This window comes from Lissotriton helveticus, chromosome 6 (assembly GCF_964261635.1).
Source record: "Lissotriton helveticus chromosome 6, aLisHel1.1, whole genome shotgun sequence".
NCBI lineage: Eukaryota > Metazoa > Chordata > Amphibia > Caudata > Salamandridae > Lissotriton > Lissotriton helveticus.
In genome coordinates this window covers 1,194,669,637-1,194,683,922 of record NC_136067.1, presented here as the reverse complement: position 1 = coordinate 1,194,683,922, position 14,286 = coordinate 1,194,669,637, and the positions used below count along the sequence as shown (strand labels likewise).

Sequence of the window (14,286 nt, the reverse complement as noted above, 5' to 3'; positions counted from 1 at the left end):
GCCTGTGCTTTGGGTCTTTGGACTTTACTTAGCTTAGTCGTTTGTTGTCCACTAATGCTCGAGTGGACCATGCCTAGCATTGGTTGGGCTGGCACTGCTTTCCTTATGTCGACAAGGAGATTATCCAATGCTGATGGTAATGTTGCTAGCTTGTCCACAATTGTTATGCAGGTGCAGCTTGTCTGGGCGAGTTTTGTCTCTGACTGTGCCCTCTTGATCAAATTGTTGAGGTCAGCCAGCTTGTCATCTATTGCGGAAACAAAAATGGGAAGTGAGTTGAGGACTGACAGCTGGAGGTCCATCTTGTCTGATTGATACTGCAATGCGTTCACAGACATTTGCATTGTGTGCAGTAGAGTGGACCAGATATCGTCCTTGTCCTGTGATTTGTCCTATTCGTTGTTTGGTTTTGGAGCGCTGTTATTTTGTCTTTCTGACTCACTTCCGGTGGCATTAGAATAGGATGCGACTAGTTCCTCCCATTCTTCAGGTGTAAGATACGATGTCTCTGGTTCGGTTTCCTTAGACATTGGTGATTGTTTTGTATTACAGTCAGGTTGAGCTGTGACAAGGCTGAGACCGTGTTCAGTATTAGATTTTGCCCTTCTTAGTTGAACGTGCTCATCTTGTGATGTTGGTAATTTTTCATCCTCTGTGTTTTTTATCGTTATATTGAAGTCTATGCTATCTGCTCTGCTCATGTTAGCTGTTCTCAGATTAACTGTGCACGCCTCCAGGTGCTTGCGTGTCCCAAGTATCTCTGGTGAATCTTGTCCAAAAGTACCCAAATTGAGAGGGTTATCATTAGGGTTATCTTCTTTTTTGGCCTGCGGCGGCGTGTCTGGTCACTGTATGAAGCCATGAGAAGCTGGACTATGCTTCTTAGTTCCAGAAGCCTCCACCTCTCCTCCCAATTGCTGTGGTAACATTTTGATCAATGATCCATACTTGATGTACTTATAGGGGGTGCTGTTGTTGGTGATTTCCCCTTTTTTTCCTCCCCGCCTTCGATTCCTCCATCTGCTGTTGCTGCTCTGCAGCTCGCCGCCGGACCGGACGTATTATGCCTGCGCTCATTGCCTTTTACATTTGTTTGTAGGCAGGGATATCGTCAATTGATTCATGTGGTCGTACCCCAGTCGATTGTCTTCTTGAATCCCTGGGTCCTTGCCTCCTTAATTATGGCCGATGCATCTTTTCCCTCTTTAGGGCTTGCACCGCCACTACCATAGTTTTTACCGGCGGCTGATAGGCTTCTGCAGTCTGGCCCCTGTTGCTGACACTGCTGCCATTGCTGCTGCTGGTGCTGGTGTGCCAATTGATGTTGATGTTCCGTTTGGTGTGCATTGAGAGGTTGGAGCGGCTCCGGGAGGTTAGTTACTTTACTGCTGTTTAAGCACAGTACCGGCCCAGCATCTTTTAGGAATGAAAGTTTTGTATAAATTTTCGGTTGGTATGTTGACTTAGGCATGTTGAGGCCACTGCTTGAGCTGCTTGAACTGCTTGTACTGCTTGCCATCCCGCTTGACGAGAGTTCAGGACTGGTAAGGAGCGGAGAGATTAGGTTGTGGGCTTCGTCTTTTGCCCTCACTTGCGTTTCGGGGCTATCTTTGTCTATTGACTTCCTATTTGCTCTCCTTGCTCTTTTGGCGGGGTTTACTGATTCCTGTTGCCTTGTCTTTCCGGACCGCATTGTTGCATGTGGGACGCTAAGGGCCGGCTTGGGTTGATGTGGCTACCTTGGCTGTCTGCTGTGGCCGCAAAATGGGCCCGATTCACAGAATGAACTTAAGACTAAATCCTAAACTTTCTACTATTTGGTATTCACAGAATGCACTTACTACTTTCGGGAGTCACAGAATAAACTTACTACTTTCAGTATTCACAGAATTGATTCAAGACTACTAACTTTACGTCCGCACTCGGGCCAGAAATTCTGGCCTTGAGGCAGAGATTCCGGCTTGGGGGCGGAGCTTGTCGCCCAGAGGCGGAGTTTCTGGCCTGGAGGCAGAGCTTCTGGCTTGGGGCGGAGCTTGTGGGCCAGAGGTGGAGATTTCAGTCATGGCTAAATCCCCACCTCTGAGCCGGAAGCTCCGCCTCCAAGCCACAAGCTCCGCCTCCGGGTCGAAAGCTCCACCCCCAAGCCGGAAGCTCCGCCTCTGGGATTTGCGGCCCGAGTGCGGACGTAAAGTTAGTAGTCTTAAATCTATTCTGTGAATACCGAAAGTTGTAAATTCATTCTGTGAATCCCGAAAGTAGTAAGTTCACTCTGGAAATCCCGAAAGTAGTAAGTGCATTTTGTGAATACCAAATAGTAGTAAGTTTAGGATTTAGTCTTAAGTTCATTCTGTGAATCGGGCCCAATGTTCCTAATGTCGCGTTTTTCAAGATTGATATCTAGTTCCCGCTCTCAGTGAGCCTCTCTGGGCAAACCTCCTGACAGGACAAGGAGAGGGGGAGGCGTACCCAGAATGTGATGGATTCTGGTGGACCAGGTAACAGCGACAGAAGGAAATAAAGGGGTGAGCAGGTAAGCCTTCCTCAAGACCAGAGGGGCTGTAGGCTTGTAGGCTCGCACACAAAAAAGGAAAGCCAGTAAGTCAGCTAGTCAAGAGGCCTCACCTTACGCACCTTACACCGTGAAGCCTACTGTGTCCTGAGCACCATCCTCCGTTCAACGTTCCCCATTCTCCGTTCTCCTCTTTCACTAGCGCCTCCTCTGTTATCCTCTGCTATCCTCAGAGCCCAGGTTCCCAGTTCCATGCCTCAGCTCCCAGTTTCGGGACCCTGCAGCTCCTCCGCCTCTCAGGTGTCCCCAGGTATCCAGGAGCGCACGACCACTGGTGTCCTGAAAGGGGCGAGCCCCTGACGTTGTTTTCAGAGTATCCTCTGTAGGTTTAGGATTTGATTTACTAAACTAGGGGGGATGAGCAGCAGGAGAGTTCGATCAGCTTAGCTCGATCTCACTGCACACGGATGTCACCCCGCTGCACCTGGACTTGTGGCTCAATTGAGGCTACTGCCCCTGCCGTGACACAGAGGTACAAGAAGTACAGGGAGGCTGGCAGTCTCAGAGAGCTGAAGCCCCGATTGGAGGGGGGGCCGAGGGGGCGGGGGTGAGCGCACAGCCTTTTCTATGCGCTTGATATCCAGAGCGCAGCCGGCAATGGTGACTGCCGACCACAGCCTCTCGCTGCTAGCCGCCCACTCACCCCTCTCTGTGCTCCTGGCTGGTGTCCTTCCGCTTACCGCTGGCCTGCTACAGGTTGCAGGCTGCAGACCTGCTGCTGCTCGCACCTCGCGCCCACTGTGTCTGTTTTTCACGGCGGTGTGCTGGTATGCTGTATTCTGTTTGGCGTGCCGGTAGGGGGATCGTGGTGCTCCTAAGGCGACCCGCACCACTTCTGTCATTTCCGCCACCTGCCGCCACATCGAGCACTGTGGCAGAGTGTGGTATGTGTGTTGCGTGTTACGGGCTGCGGGCTGTGAAACGCGGGTCGTGGAGCTCCTACCTCCCGCCTCGCCGCCTCGCCGCCTCGCCGCCTCTGCCTCTGCTGCCTGCTCTCTCGCGCTTGAACACCTGCAAAACCTTGACTGCAGTACTGAGCCTGACTGGAAGGACTGCCTTGTCGAAATCTTGGATCTTCTACATATAATCTTGATGTCCGGTATTCAGATGCAGGAATCTGCACAGGTCGGTCATCATATCGTCCTCCTTTTCCTGTGGGAAACAATTGAGGTAAACAACGAGCTACCAAGCTTTTTTCCCATAGACTAATGGGACTTCCTTTTGCTTCTTTTATTTGGAATAACTCTATAGTATTCCCCATCACTTATTTAGAATGCAGTGGATGAACACTGTAATGTTCGTAGATTTCTTCAGTTCTGGACACATCCACTTTTTCAATTTGTCCAGATGGCAAGTCACTATCTTCTTCTACAATTATTTCTTCTTCTCTCACATACACATTTCTGTAATATTGATTATTTTTTACCAGATACAACGTTGCCTTTTCACTTTCCTAACATCCACTAATTCTTGCCAGATTTTCTTACTCTTAGTAGGAACGCCATTAACAAGAATAACTAAAGGTTCATCCTCTACATTTTCTACAGCAATTGTTTCAATACTTTTCTTTAAATCTAGAGGCAAATATACAACTCTTCCCTTTACTCCTCTCTGTAAATCAGAAGGGGGCAATTTTCCTGTCTTACGCTCCATACGAACAATAGCCTGAAATGAATGCACACATTGAATAAGAATAGACTCATAGGTATTTAAATCCATCAGTTCAGAAGGAATATTTACTAACTCAAGATTATTATGCACAGCTCTAGCAGGCATTTTGTTCTTGTCTAATTTGTTATAACAATATTTACAAATACGCTGATCAGAACCCAAATTAAAACAATTCTCTACCATCAAATATGTTGCAAAATCCTTCCACTCATTATTTTTTTCCTTTTCACTTGTTAAATACAGATCAACAGTCCTGGTCTGATTTTTATAATGAGTTTGTCGACAACACACACAACAATAATTTGGCCTTTCACCTGAAATCACGTTAAACTTTGTAATTTCTTGCTCAAAATTTTCTGTACTACAATGTTGTACATTCTCTTCTACATTTCCTTCTATTAATATCTCAATTTCTGCACTGTCTTCCTCAGGACCAAAATAACTAACCTAAATTTCATCACAAACGTTCTTTACACTTGATACAGATCCATGCAAAGAGCACAGTTCAACTTTTTTAACATTAGAGCTGGACTTTTTGCATAATACAATCTTCTGACTAATTTCCTCATTTCAGAATGATGTACTGCTAACATCCTGAAATGGTGAAAAACACTGCGACATACTTTTTTAGAAAGACAAGCCAGAGAATGACCTTGCAAACCAGTATTTTCTCTCACTCTGTAAGGGTCTAGTCCTTGCAACATATTAATCTTGTGTTTAACACTTTTCTTAGTATAGTTACGTAAGAAATTGTGTAAAAAATCAATAGATTCTTGCCATACACTGCAAATACTACTACAATTCCAAGTGTACACTGGAGCTTTAGGACGTCTCCCTAAAAAATTCTCAGCTAACACCTCTTCTGCATTTCTAGGAACAATTTTCTCTTTCTCAATAGGACAACCATGTCTAACCTCATAAGCACAACTACTAGTGTCAACTGAATGCAACAAATCATTACTCTGAAAATAACTTTCTTCATTAAAAAAAGGCTCAGAACTTGAACTATGTTTCTATTCACCCAAAAAAACCTCACAAAAATTACTTCTGTTAATTAGTCTTTTCCACTTACTTTTGGCCTTCATTAATTGTATTGGCTTATCTAGTGATCGAATTCTATTGATTACTAAAAAAAACAATTTGGTTTTCAATTCCAAAGCTTTCTCAACTACATTTACTATACCTTTCTTCTTCTTATGAAATGTTGTTTTTTTACATCCCTCATTTTTTTTAATTAAATTTGAAACAACTCTGTTATAAAACATTTTTTTCCTAATTTCGATAAATTGATTTTTTCTCCTTTTACTATACACTATTTTTTCTGCAGTTGACTTTCCATGATTGTTCACTTTATTCTTCTTTTTTTTTTTCGTTGCAGACACAGTAATACCATTTTTCCCTTTGTCCAAACTACTCTTACAGGCAGATTCATCAAACAAAATAGCGATCGCAATCGCTGCGAATTAGCAATTGCGATCCCAAATCAATGAACTGCAATTCATGAAACGAGAAATGGTGAAATTGTGAAATCGCAAAATCTATTCAGCGAATTCGCAAAATAAATCGCAGAATCAAGGTGGAACCCCCCTAGCGATTTGGAATTTGAGAGAATCCAATGAAACTGCGATTTAATTTGCAAATTCGCTAAATAATCACTAATCAAATTCATAAAAAATCGCCAATTGCGAAAAACCGCTAAATCGCTAATTGCGAGGCGCAAATTAAGGAGAACCCAAACCAGGTGGTAACCATGAAGTCCATATGGAATTTTTTTTTTTTAAACTTAAGTAGCCACAGGTGCGGCCCTGACCAAACACATTTAAGGAGACACAGTAGGAGCATGAGGACTTTCACAATGCCAGGACTATACATGGTGGCTCCATGCCACAGCAAGGAACAGAGGCAGGATCCAGGAGACAATTTTCCGCCAGCGGGTCACACTTCTGGGTCAACCTGAGGAGCAAATCTACTCCAAGTACCGGCTGAATGGAGCAATGATTACAAAGCTCATCCGGGACCTTGACCCCCCTGATGCAGCACCCAACAAGGAGGACCGATGCCGAGCCCACCCATGTCCAGGTCTTGTGCAGCCTGCACCTCCTAGCCTCGGGAAGCTTCCAGGGGATAGTTGCCAAAGCAGGGGGGATCTCCCAGAGCACCATGTCACGCTGCCTGAAACAGTTTCCTGGAGGCCATGCTGACCTGGCTATCCCATTACATCAAATTCCCGACCACCCAACAGGACATTAATCAAACCAAGCTCGATTTTTACAACATTGCGCAATTCCCCCATGTAATAGGATGCATTGACTGTACCCACATCCACATATGCCCACCTGCACAATGCGAATACATCTGCCGGAACCGCAAGTGCTACCACTCCCTGAATATGCAGATGGTGTGCAACTCTAAGACAATCATCATGGACATAGTGGCACAATACCCGGGAGCACACATGACTCATTCATATTCCAGCACAGCGACTTGCACACACGACTGGCCAGGGGTGACTTTGGGGAGGACACCTACTAGGTAAGTACTCATGCCAACCAATAGTGCATTGCGACCATGTCGCTGCTCATAACAGGCTCTCACCCTCTGCTCCTTTCATTCAGGTGACAGCGCCTATGGTCTCCGTGAGTACCTCCTCACCCCATACCTCAACCCTGCCACACCACAGCAACGGCGTTACAATGCAGCACACATCCGCACAAGAAATTGCATTGAGCGGACAATTGGGCTTTTGAAGAGACGATTCCGCATACTTCACAAGACTGGTGGGGCCCTCTATTACCAGCCTGAGGTCTGCTGCCGCATCATGGCCGTGTGTGCAATACTCCATAATATTGCTAGCAAGAGGAGGATACCTGTAGAGATCTCTGGCAGTGAGTCGGAAGGGGACAACCGCCCATCTGCACATGTGTGTCATGCACGCGGGGAGAATCCTGCTGAAGGACACAGGCGCCGCAACCAAATCACTATGAACTGTTTTTGGTGCACCCACTCCCCTCATCCAACACTTCACACATGCATGACAATTGAAATAATGACATGAGTCAGCTTAACTTGTGCATAATAAATGTTATTGTTTTTTTCACAATATTGTAATATTTTTGTGGTTTAAATTGCATTAGAGCTGTATTGATTCATACATCCCCATGTGTGTGAGGGGGGCATGCTTGTTTCATCAGCATGGCCCTGCATGTCAAATAATATATAGTCAGTGGCGCCTCCGGGTGGACACTCCCAGTCGCCTCTCGACCTCTTCCACATCAGCATTAGCCCGTGAGGCAGCATTTGGCCTTGTGCTGCGGCGGGGTACCGTCACCAGCGGCACCGACAGGCTGCTGTGGCTGGAATTGCCCTCACTGGCATCATCCCCCCCACCTGCCTGCCCATGTCCAGTCGCCTGAAGACCCTGCACTGCTGTGGTGACTTGCTCCACCATTTGTATTTGCATCGCTAATGAGCGACGCGATAGCTGGGAGGTGGAATTCCCAATAATGTGGTTGGAGCGTGTGTACGCTGACAGGCGGGTCAGCAGCTGGCGGTGGCAGCGGCGGTTGACATCCTGCTGGGAAACTAGTACCTGGCTGTTTTCCCGGACTGCAGCGGTCATGCTATCCACGCTCTCAGTGAGCTGTCCCACATTACATGCTGTCTTGTGCAGCTGCAGGTGGATGGCTGCCAAGTAACGTGCCTGCTTTTGGTGTACACGGAGCATACGACGCTCAATAGACAGGCCAGGTACCCGGACATTCACCCCCCTGCCGGCGCGTGGTGTTGTGTTACGCGGCTCCCTCACCAGTCCGCTCGACTGTGAACGGACAGTGGCTGTGCGCCTTGTCTGCTTCCGTGCAGCAGCTGTAGTTGCCAGTGCCACTGGCATGGGTGTAACTGTGGGTGGTTGTGGCACACCTGTTGTTGCAGGGGTGGCCCTGTCCACAGGGGCTGATGGTGGTACTACTGCTGCTGTTACGGGCTGTGATGGTCCTGGTTGAGGGTTAGGGTGGCCCTCTCCCTCGGTGTCCTCGGGATTGTCGTCAATCTGAAGGGCCTCACTATCGGTGCTGGGTTGTTCAGCGCCACCTGTGATGTGAATGGGACGGTGATTAATGACATGTTACTTGCACATGGGAGGTTTGTACATGCATGCAGGCTAGCATTCCCTGACTGGCTTTAGGGATGACTCTCACTGGACAGGTCTTGCTGTATGGGGCTATCTGGAAATAGTGGTCACACTACAAATCCCACAATGCAATTGGGCTTTTCTGGTGTGCATGGCCTGCATGACTGGGGTTTTTAATGGGTAGCTTTGGAGTCATGGCCATTGTTAGGGGACAGGGTCGCAGTCGCATGGCACTTACCTTGGGATTCTTGGGTAGGTCGGGAGGAGTCCAGCCGGGTTACCCCCAAGCATGCCTCGGGATTCAGGGTGTCCTCCACTAGGTCCTCCAGTGGTGTGTTGGGTGGTACAGGGGGCTCTCCTCCTCCGGTTCCCAGTCGCTCCCCCAGCCTCTCAGCAATTCTTTCCTTGGCACGCCCTCTGAGGTCATACCACCTCTTTTTCAGCTCCTCTGTGGAGCGCTGGGTCACTCCCACTGCATTTACTTTTGCGCGGATGCGCAGCCAAATGCGCCTCTTCTCTGCCTCAGGCACCCTCCTTGAATCCTTCCCGAAAAGCCGGTCATGATCTTTGGTCACTCCCTCAATTAGAAATTCCAATTCCTGCTCAGAAAATTTGATCTTTCTTTTCCTTGCTGAGGCACTGCTCCCTGCTGCTTCCTGTGAAATTTTCTGGGGTGGTTTGTCTCCTGATTTGCAGCTCAGGTGGTCTGTAGTGGAGCTCTGGCCACTGCTGCTTCCACTATCAGGATCAGTGTGCTGAATGAGGGAGGAGAATTCCTGCTTCCTGATTATGAAGTCATCACTGTGCTCGAAATGCAACTTCCCGTTTTTGCGATCTCGCAATTAGCGAGATCGCAATTTGCGATTTCGGTAATTGCGGGATCGCAATTTCTACACGGAAAAAGGCCGTTTCTGCAATTTTATTTGCGATGTAAGCAAAATCGCAAACGGCTATTGCGGCTGATTGCGATTCGCTTTTTTTTCCGCATATCATCATGAATCCCATTCTGTGAATTCTAAATTGCGATTTGGTAATTCTCGCAATTTAGAATTCGCAGAATATGGCTTTGATGAATCTGGGGGATATTACCCAGATTCATCAAAGCCGCATTCTGCGAAAAAAGAAGGAATATGTGAAAAGACACGCAACTATAACAAAAAAAAGGAATACCAGCAAAGGACAGTGTGTATAAGGACAGAGAGAACTGTAACAGAAGAGAGCATGAAGAATGTGGGGAAAAGTGGAGCATAAGGAAAAAAGGGGTGTACAAGAACAGAAGATACAGATTGAGGAGAAAAGAAGGAGTATAAACAGATGGAGGATTATAAACAGGGAAAAATGTATGACGAAACAGGTGGAAGTATATGCAGGGAGTCAAAGAAGAATAAGAGAAGAGAGCAAACAATATGAACAGATTTAAGAAGTATAAACAGAGAGGACAGAAAAGGAAAAGAGAAAAGAAATATGAAGAAAAAGATAAAAATATGAACACAGACAGGAGTATAGGACAAAAGGAAATATAAGAAAAACTCAGTATTATGAGGTGACATGGAGAAGTAAGAGAACCGAGAGGAGAATATGAAAACAGGGGGGAGTATAAGAACAGGGGGGAAAATGATGAGAGGAATATGACAATAAGAAAAGACGGCAATATTAGTAGAGAGTGCAAAGTATAAGAAAAGAGAGGAGAAATGTGACTACAGAGAGAAGAGTATTAGAACAAAAAGAAAAGTATGAGAAAACAGGGTAGTACCTGCAAAGAACAGCGAGAATAAGAAGAAACAGAGAATATAAGAACAGAAGAGTATATATGAAGAAAGAGTAAAGAATGTAAAAAGACACAGAGACAAAAATGTGGAGAAAAGACAATTATAAAGGAAGACTGACCGTATAAGGAGAGAGGGAGTACTATGAGAACACAGTAAGAACTATGACAACAGTGGTGAATATACAGACAAGAGAGAATATAAAGAGTAGGACAAATATGCAAAAAGAGGAGCAAGTATGAAAAAAAAGTATAAAAAGAGAGCAGAGTATAGGAAAAAGAAGATATTATAATCAAAGAGGAAGGAGTAAGACATGACAGGAGGGAGTATGACAACAGAGTGTAGAAAATATGCAAAAAAGTGCGAATATACGGGGATATGCATCAAAGTAAATACCGGGAGCAAATGGGCAGATTCTCAGAATCTGCCCCTTTGCTCCCGGTATTTTTGCGTTTGGGATGCATCATCCCAAATGCAAAAATCACAATTTAAGGAATCTCTAAATTGAGATTCCTTAAATTGCGATTACATTTAAGGAATCCCAAATTTAGATTCCTTAAATGCAATGCATGAAAGTAAAAAAAATAGCAAATTCACTAATAGGGGGAGCAAATTACCATGAAGTTGGACTTCATGGTAATTTGCTAAAACTTTGAAAAAAGAACTTTTGTGCATTTTTCAAAGTTTCATGTTGCACACACACATGCCCTTAGGGCATGTGTGTGTGCAACATATGTGCATAGATCAATTTCAGCGGTGCAACAGGGTGTCATTTTGACACCCTTGCACCCTTGAAATTGCATGAGCACTTTGCGAGTACCTACTGGTACTCGCAAATTGCTCATGCAATCTCCAATACATTGTGGCCCACATGCATCAAGCATTTTTGCAGTCGCAGACGGTGCGATTCCCTAAAATCGGCCGTTTGCGAATGCAAAAGTGCTTGTTGGGATGCATCATGCCATTTTAGAAGTCGCATCTTTTTTACGATTTCTAAAATTGCGTTAGCATTTAAGAAATCGCAATTGTGCGATTTCTTAAATGCTATGCATCATTAAAGAAAAATATGCGTTTATTTAAATTGGAAGTGCAATTTACCACGAAGTTCAACTTCGTGGTAAATTGCGAAATTGATTCAAAATGCACAAAAATGCATTTTTTAAACTGTAAAGTTACACACACACATGTCCTTAGGACATGTGTGTATGTAACTTATGCTGAAAAGTACATTTCAGGGGTGCATGGGGGGGTCCTTTGGACCCCCCCCTGCACCCATGAAATTTTCTAAGTGCCACTCGCAATTTCCATTGACTCCTATGGGCCTTTTGGCCCATAGGAATCAATGGGAATTGCGAAAATTAAGTTAAGAAATCGGTATTTCTTTGGGATTCGGTAAAAAATGCGATTTTTACCGAATCCCACAAGAATACCGAAAATATTGATGCATATCATTTTGCATTTCTTAATTTGCGATTCCTTATTTTTCGCAAATTAAGAAATGCAAAAAGACACAATGATGCATGTGGGCCTGTAGGCCCATAGGAATGAATGGGACAGCATTCCTTATTTTAATAGCAATTCCTACATGCATAGGCTTTTGCTATTCCTAAATAGCGATTCCTTAAAAATCGCTATTTAGGAATAGAAAAAGGCTACGTTGATGCATCTGCCAGATAATTCCTTAATGTACACACATACACAGTGTGATATTACGCCAAAAAAATATAAGACCATGCATTTTACCAAGACACATTTACTACTGTAAAACGTTTAAAAAGGAGCGAATATAGGGGCATATTATCAAAGACCATTGTTAAAATTATCGCTGTTTTAATATCGGCCGGAAACTGCAGATAAAACAGACGATAATGGGCTTGATAATATGCCCTTGTTAATTCCCATAGAAACCATTGTTCTGGTATTAACATGGGCTTCTATAGGAAATAACAAAGGCGTATTATCAAGCCCATTATCGCCGTTTTGTTGGCAGTTTCTGGCCGATAAAATGGCGATAATTTTAACACCGGTCCTTGATAATATGCCCACTAATTCCTTAATGTACACACATGCACAGTGTGATATTACCCCAAAAATTTATAAGACCATGCATTTTACCAAAACACATTTACTACTGTAAAACATTTAAAAAGGAGCGAATATAGGGGCATATTATCAAAGACCATTGTTAAAATTATCGCCGTTTTAATACCGGCCGGAAACTGCAGATAAAACAGACGATAATGGGCTTGATAATACGCCCTTGTTAATTCCCATAGAAACCCATGTTCTGGTGTTAACATGGGCTTCTATAGGAAATAAAAAAGGCGTATTATCAAGCCCATTATCGTCGTTTTGTTGGCAGTTTCCGGACGATAAAACGGCAATAATTTTAACACCGGTACTTGATAATATGCCCCCTAATTCCTCAATGTACACGCATGCACAGTGTGATATTTCCCCAAACAATTATAAGACCATGCATTTTACCAAAATACATTTACTACTGTAAAACGTTTAAAAAGGAGCGAATATAGGGGCATATTATCAAACCCTCACATCTAACATAGGCTTCGATTGGAATCGCATACAGCATATTATCAAGCCCATTATCGCTGCTTTATCAGCAGTTTTCTGCTGATTAAACAGCAATAATTTTATCACCTGCCTTGATAATATGCCCCATAATTCCTTAATGTACAAACATGCACCACATACATTCCCATACAATTTATCAACTCACCTTTCAAATGTATTTGTAGATTAAGAAGAATGCCACTCATACAGTATATATTCTTATACAGAATCTCTCTAGTTCGGTGCTTGCACCAGAACCACGAAATGGAAAATGTTCCCTCTCATTTTACACATACATACATATAAGTAACCTATTAAAATCCTTCCCACATTATTTCGAAACGAAACACTCATGTCCATTGCTTTAACATTTCAAATCTTTCCAACTGACATAGCTTTCCACCCTACCCCCAACAGAACATGCAAACGTCAACTGTCAACAGAGGTCAAAAGTTCAGCACAGTATAAAACACTGCTCCTCAACAATTTTAGACTATATATAATAACTTACTTATAAGTACCAATAAAAAGAAAACATCTCATTACAAAGAACCAACATATAAGCACATAAACTTGATACATATCTGTAAAATATATATATTTTTATTCATTTTTTCTTGCTTACGCTTATGAAACGACTTTCAGAATTCGCACAATACGCGTACACTAAATATACCGTAAAAAAAATTAAAATAGCATCTATCACTAATTTTTTTCAATCCCCGGGGACCCATCCCCCAGGGCTCAAATATAACGTTCACCACCGTGGGGGAAGCCCCAAAACCCCCACGGTCCCAGCCGGCTGCCTGCGTCCTTCGGGAGCTGGCATTGCTTTTTGTCAGAGAGACCAGCTTACATGCTGCTCTCTCAGACGAAAAGCAATCTGCTTTCCTACTTCAAAGAGAACTCTCGCCCTACCATACCAACAGCAGTGTCCCAGGGATAGGCACCCCGTAACACTACAGGAGCCGCCCTGAAAGGTGGTGGTCCCCAGAGCCAATAAAAGGCCATCAAACATTTTGACCTTTGGATCATTGTAAACCCCCCTAAGCAGTCCTAGGGAGACAGGAAGTCCAATAGCAAATAGCAAACTTTTCCTGTCAATCTACACACATATACAAATAAATAAAAAATCACATTTATTCCCACATTACAACAAAATGAAACACACTTTTATATTGCTTGAACTTTTGCACCCTTTCCAACTGACAAAACTTTCAACCCTTCCCCCATTTCACAATCTGCCAGTTACCATAGAAACACTTCAGGGAACACCGAGCTGGGCACACAGGTGAAAAGTTCATCATACATTGTTGAAAATTAAAACAGCAAGTGTGCTTGACTTGAGAATATACCACCTTATCTTATGTAACGTTCTTTTCTATCAGTTTTTCCTAACCAATAAAAATCAGGCTTTTAAAACACAGAAACATTCATCCTAGCTTAGTGTAGAATTTTCTCGAACAACTAATCATTCCTTTTCTTTTTTCAAAACTGCATGTTGTCCACCATTTTTGGAAAAATCTTCCTTTTCAAACTGCCATTCCATTTACAGAGACCTTCAGAGTGCATCCAGA

The 14,286-nt window shown here is 44.0% G+C and overlaps 1 pseudogene; it reads left to right on the top strand.

Moving 5' to 3' along the window:
• The first annotated feature begins 1,469 nt into the window (after nt 1-1,469).
• Nucleotides 1,470-14,286, top strand: part of LOC144762644 (vesicular inhibitory amino acid transporter pseudogene) — a 54,547-nt pseudogene continuing 41,730 nt past the window's right edge.